The sequence below is a fragment of the Phodopus roborovskii genome, unplaced genomic scaffold, assembly GCF_943737965.1.
Source record: "Phodopus roborovskii unplaced genomic scaffold, PHOROB, whole genome shotgun sequence".
NCBI lineage: Eukaryota > Metazoa > Chordata > Mammalia > Rodentia > Cricetidae > Phodopus > Phodopus roborovskii.
Window position 1 is genome coordinate 27,076,080 of NW_026126416.1, and position 7,129 is coordinate 27,083,208.

Below are 7,129 nucleotides of genomic sequence, written 5' to 3' on the forward strand. Positions count from 1 at the left end.
GACTAGGAGGAGAGAGGAAGTAGTAGGGAGGAGATCCAAGATGGAGGATGGAGAGAAGAACACTAGCCCCTCTCTCCGGTAAGATGAGACCACATGGATATACTTACATTAATAGAAATGGGTTAAACATTAAGACAGAGCCAGCCAATAAGAAACATTAGAAACAGACCAACAGCTTTATATCTAATACAGCGTCTCAGTGTGTTATTTGGGGCTGGCAAGGCAGAGGGACAAGACCTGCAGGTGGAAAGACCTACTCATAACAAAATGGTGTTCAATGCAGACCGAAGAACTTTCACTTAAAACTTGACAAAAGCTTAAAACATGGTTTTAGAAACAAAAGAAAGACAAGCAAGATTTCTTGGTAGCATCATTTTTCTCGGTTGGGTTCTGTTTTGCTAGAGACAAACAGAGACTTGAGCGGCTCCTTTAAGGGAGATTTCCTGACTCAGCATAAGTGGCAAAAAATTGCAAGGCTTTTAAAGAGCTCTGCTAACCATGTAATGGTGTGTACGAGAGCTGGCAATGGCAGTGACCACATCTCCAAGCCGGCAGCATGCTGCTGGATGGAAGCGTGGACCAAGGCAGTAAGCACAGCAGTAAAGGTACCATCTTTGATAGGCCAAGGCTAATACAGCTATGGCCAACATTTTAGCAATGTTGTTGTTTACCAGATAAAAGATTCGTGGCCAGAAAAAGATAAAGATTTATAGTAAAGACAGATTCACATTAAGAAAAACAGCTAAAGGTTTACAGTGTATTTTAAAATATATGTAGGCTTGGGAGAGAAAAAGGATAAAATGGTTTTAAAAAGACAGAGAGTAGCTGGGTATGGTGGCACACCACTTTAATTCCAGCACTCGGGAGACAGAGGCAAGCAGATCTTTGTGATTTCAAAGTAACCCTGGTATACAGAGTTAATTCCAGGACAGATAGAAATTAAGCAGAGAAACTCTGTCTCAAAAAATGAAAAAATAAAAATAAAAGAAGTAGAGTAATAAAAAAAGCCATATAAAGATGGAAAGCACAGAGAAATTTTGGATACTATATGCTGTTTTGTTATCTTTAAATTGTTTGACTGCTGAGGAAATAGAAACAACTGTTAAATGCTGCTGTATTAATTCAATTTATATATTTTAAAAATACTTTGACTCCAAAATTTAAGTCTAAGGACAGGTTACTGGGAAAAAGGATTTCTATTTTGGTTTCCACAGAAAATGAAAAGCTGTGGATTCCTTCCAGACTAACATGGTTTGATCAAGCAAGACCCCCTGAAACAGTGTCCCAGGTGATCCAACATTCAAAACAGTTGGGACAAGCCAGCCTTGCAGACTACAGCTAGGATTTCTGGGTCTTCTTAGGATGCCCATGACAGCGCCCCCTCCCAGCAGGAAGCAGTTTGGAAAGAATGACATCCAAGTTCCCAAATATCGTTTATAAATGTTTGTTTTCACTTATGTGGGGTTGGTTATAAATGGTTAATGACTACAACCAATATTTTTAAAGGTAAAAAGGGGATTATGGTATAGACATGAGTACTTTGTTTTGGAATGGATTTTCATTTATTGATGCAAAATTAAGGTTAATTTTGTGATATGTATATTTCTTCTCTTGTTTAGGTATTATGTTTATATAGGTCATTTAGAAATGTAATGTATAATTTAGTACAGATTATAGATAGTTACCTATGATAGTCAAAACTTAGAGTTAAGTTAGTAAGGTTTTCAAGATGTATTTGAGATGGATAGGCATTCTTCAAACCTTTCAAAACCTACAGAATATGGCATTTAAAATGGTTTAGGGTTTTTCTTAACAGTGAGGCTCAACTGTTCCTGGCAACACCACCTGCAACAGAAAGGGAGATGGACCTTGAGGAAATGCGTTATGGAGTTTGCTTCCAAAATGGCAAGAATAGCCATTTGGACAAGATACTGCACTTGTCTGGACTATTTGACTTTATGCTGTATAAACTAGACATGGAGGACCCACAGGAAAGTGACTGCTGATACAAGATGGACATTGCTATAGGGTTCCTGCTTCTTGGAAGAGTCTGCCAGACAGTCTGCTGACACGGAGAAAAGTGACTGACAAACTGCCAATACAGATGGACAGTTTAAAGTTTCCTGCTTTGCTGAGGAGTCTGACAGACACACTATGGCCTATGGGCTGAAGATGGAACCTTACAGAAGAACTTTGGGTGACTGACCAGGCAGAAAGTTGTCTCTGTCATTTCTAGAGTTTATATATTATCCTTCTGTGGTCTTTGATGGATTTGAAGACAGATAGTCAGGGTTATAGTTTTCCTTAGTTAGTATTAAAGATAAGTTACATATAAGACTTTAGACTCACAAAGATAGGATAGATGATGGAATATTTTCTTTAAATCTTGATAAATGTTAATGGACTGAACATTGTTAGCTATGATTCTTATCTGATAACTGTTTTGTTATATATTTTACTATGTTAAAGTTAAAACCCTTCTTTATATTTTAGACAGAAAAGAGGAGATGATGGGAGATGTCATTCTGTAAATATGTTTCTTGTATTGGTTAATGAATAAAGAACTTTTGGTCAATAGGAAAGCAAGATAGGTGGGAGTAAGAGACTAGGAGGAGAGAGGAAGTAGTAGGGAGGAATCTAGATGGAAGAAGGAGAGAGCAGAATGCCAGCCCCTCTCTCCGGTAAGATAAGACCACGTGGAAGTACTTATATTAATAGAAATGGGTTAATATTTAAGACAGAGCTAGCTGATAAGAAATGATAGTAACAGGCTAACAGCATTATATCAAATACAGAGTCTCTATGTATTATTTGGGGCTGGTGCGGTGGTGGGACCAGACCAGAGGGAAAAACTACTCCTAACAATTCTGCACTGAAACCATCTGTCCCTGAGCTTTTTGTTTTGGTTAGGAGACTTTTGATGACTGCTTCTAATTCATTAGGGGTTATAGGTCTATTTAAATTGCTTATCTGTTCTTGATTAAACTTTGGTAAGTGATATCTATTGAGAAAATTGTCCATTTCCGTTAAATTTTTGAATTTTGTGGAGTACAGGTTTTCAAAGTCTGACAGGAAGATTATTTGGATTTTCTCAGTGTCCATTGTTATGTCTCCCTTTTCATTTCTGCTTTTGTTAATTTGCATGTTCTGTCTCTGTCTTTTGGTTAGTTTGGATAAAGATTTGTCTTGTTGATTTTCTTGAAGAACCAACTCTTTGTTACATTGACTCTTTGTATTGGTTTTCTAGTTTCTACTTTATTGATTTTAGTCCTCAAATTGATTATTTCCTGGGGTCTACTCCTCCGGTGTGATTCTAGGGTTTTCAGTTGTGCTGTTAATTCTCTAATATGACTACCCTCCAGTTTCTTCACGTGGGCACTTAAAATGCTATGAACTTTTCTCCTACTACTGCTCTCAAGGTGTCCCATAAGTTTGGGTACATTGTGTCTTCATTCTCATTGAATTCTAGGAAGTTTTTAATTTCTTTCTTTCTTTATTCCTTGACCTAGGAATGGTGCAATTGGGCATTATTCAATTTCTATGAGTTTGTAGGGTTTCTGCAATTTGTGTTGTTGTTGAATTCTAACTTTAAAGTTTGGTGGTCTGAGAAGATACAGGAGGTTATTCCAATTTTTTTTGTACCTATTGAGGTTTGCTATATTGCTGAGTATGTGGTCGATTTTAGAGAAGGTTCCACGTGGTGCTGAGAAGAAGATATATTCATTTGTGTTTGGATGGAACATTCTATAAATGTCTGTTAAACCCAATTGGGTCATACTTCTGTTAGTTCCTTTGTTTCTTTGTTAAGTTTCTGTCTGGTTGACCTGTCTAGTGTTGAGAGTGGGGTGTTGAAATATCCTACTATAAGTGTGTGAGATTTTATGCGTGATTTGAGTTTTAGTAATGTTTCTTTTTTTAATGTAGGTGCCTTTGTATTTGGGGCATGGGTGTTCAGAATTGAGACTTCATCTTGATGGATTTTTCCTGTGATGAATAAGATATGACCTTCTTTATCTCTTGTGATTTTAGTTTGAAGTCTAATTTGTTAGATATTAGGATTGCTACACCCACTTGTTTCTTGGGTCCATTTGATTGGAAAATCTTTTCCCAGCCCTTAACTCTGAAGTAACATGTCTTTGAAGTTGAGGTGTGTTTCTTGTATGCAGCAGAAGGATGGATTCTGTCTTTATATCCATTCTGTTATCCTGTTTCTTTTTATAGGTGAGTTAAGACCATTGATATTCAGGGGTATCAATGGCCATTGATTGTTAATTCTTGTTTGTTTTGGATTTGTTGTTTTGTTGGTATTGTGTGTGGATTCCCCCCTCCCCCATTTTTCTTTTGGCTGTTGGTAAACTGGGATTATCTATTACCTATGTTTTTTTGTGTGTAGTTGACTTCCTTGGGTTAGTTTTCCTTCCAGAACTTTCTGTAGGACTGGATTAGTGGATATTTATTTTTTATATCTGGTTTTATCATGGAATATCTTGGTTTCACCCTCTATAGTGATTGAAAGCTTTGCTAGGTATAGTAGTCTGGGCTGAAATCCATGATCTCTTAGTGCTGGTAGAATATCTATCCAGGACCTTCTGGCCTTCAGAGTTTCCATGGAGAAGTCATTTGTAATTCAGATATGTTTGCCTGTATATGTTACCTGGCCTCTTTTCTTCGCTGCTCTTAATATTCTTTCTTTATTCTGTATGTTTGGTGTTTTGATTAATATATGGCGGGGGGGGGGACTTTTTTTTATTCCACTCTATTTGGTGTTCTTGTACTTTCATTGGCATGTCTTTCTTTAGGATGCAAAAGTTTTCTTCTATGATTTTGTTGAATATATTTTCTACTCCTTTGAGCTGGGTTTCTTCACCTTCTTCTATACCTATTAGTTTTTGGTTTGACCTTTTTACAGTGTCCCATATTTCTTGGATACTTTGTGTCAGGGATTTGTTGGACTTAAGATTTTCTTTAGTTGATGAATCTATTTCTCCTAGTTTATCTTCAGTGCCTAAGATTGCTCTTCCATCTCTTGTATTGGATTGGTTATGCTTGCATCTATAGTTCCTAATCATTTGCCTAGCTTTTCTATTTCCAGTATTCCCTCAGACTGTGGATTTTTTAAAATTGTCTCTATTTCAGCTTTCAAGCCTTGCACTGTTTGAATTGTTTCTTGCAAATTTTGGTTTGTCTTTTTTCTCCATTTCTTGAATGTTTTTGTTTGTTTGTTTTTTTTCTTCAATTTCCTTTATGGGATTTTCTCATTACCTCTTTGAAGGTCTCTGTCATCATCATAAAGTTGTTTTTAGGGTCGTTCCCTTCTGCTTCATCTGTGTTGGGATGTTCAAGTCTTGCAGGTGTGGAGTCCCTAGACTCTGGTGGCATCATACCAGTTTTTCTGTTGTTGACTGTGTTCTTATACTGTTGTTTGCTTTTCTCTTTTTTCAGTATGTACCAATAGGGTCTCCCCTTCTCCTGGTGGGTAGAGGACCAAGATTCTCTTCTGGTGGGTGCAAGCAGGCCAAATACTGCAATGACTCTCCTCTTCCAGTGGGTGGTGGCAGGGCCAGGACACTGACAGACTCTAGATGGACCTGTCTGCCATGGCAGGCTCCTCTGCATTCAGTCCCCTGTCCTCAGGAGGCTTGGAGCTGGGTACTTGAGTTATTTCAATTTTGTAGTATCTGCTCTGTGCCCAAGTACGTGATTAATCTTGGAGAAAGATCCATGAGGCGCTGAGAAGAAGGTACATTCTTTGGTGTTTGGGTGAAATGTTCTGCAAATGTTCTGTTAGTTCCATTTGGTTCGTATTGTCTGTTAGCTCTGGATGATCTGTCCATTGGTGAGAGTGGGTTATTGAAGTCTTCCACTATCTGTGTGAGAAGGTCAATATGTGATTTAAGTTGTTGTAGTATTACTTTTACAAATGTTTGGGGCATAGACATTAAGAATTGAAACATCATTTTGGTGGATTTTTTCTTTTGGTGAGTATGTAGTGACCTTTCACATCTCATTTGATTAGTTTTGGTTTGGTCTGTTTTGTTAGATATTAAAATGGCTATACCAGCTTGCATCTTAGGTTTTCTTGCTTGGAATACCCTTTTCCAATTTTTACCCTGAGGTAATATATATCTTTGATTCTGAGGTGTGTTTCTTGGATGCAGCAGAAAGATGAATTCTGTTTTTTAGTCCATTGTGTTAGTCTGTGTATTTTTACTGGGGAATTGAAACCATTGATATTGAGAGATATCAATGACAAGTGTTGTTGATTCCTGTTATTTTATTTCCTTATAGTACATTCTATAGAGCTGAATTTGTAGGTAGATATTGTTTGAACTTGACTTTGTCATGGAATATGTTGTTTTCTCCATCTATGGTGATTGAAAGTTTTGCTGGGTACAATAATGTGAATGGAAGTTTCTGTCCTGCCCAGGCCTGAAGCTGTTTAGTTCCATGTAAACCCACAGAGGCTAACATTAATTATAAACTGGCTGATGGCTCAGGCTTCTTATTGACTAACTATCTCTTAATTATTAAGCCATTTCTATTAATCTATGTATCTCCACATGTTCCTGGCTTATTGGAGAATGCCCGGGCATCCTATCTTCCCAGTAGTTACATGGTGTCTCCCTCACAACTCCCTTTCTGCATATCTCCTGCCAGAATTCTCCTAGTCTGGTAGCCCTGCCTATGCTTTCTGCCTGGCTACATCCTGTCTGTCCATTGGCCAAAACAGCTTTATTCATCAACCAATAAGAGAAACATATATATTCGCAGCATACATGACAGCCCAATTATAGTAGTCTGGGCTGACATCTATGGTTTCTTAGAGTCTTTAATATATCTGTCCAGGACCTTCTGGCTTTTAAAGTCTCCACTGAGAAGTCCGGTGTAATTCTGTCTGCCTTTATATGTTCTCTTGTAGCTTTTAATATTCTTTATTTGTTCTGTATGTTTAATGTTTTGATTATTATATAGTGAGAAGAATTTCTTTTCTCTAATCTATTTGGTGTTCTGTAAGCTTCATATATATATATGTATATATATATATATATATATATATATATATACATATATATATATGTATATATATATTGGCATCTCCTCCTTTAGGTTAGGAAAATTTTCTTGTATG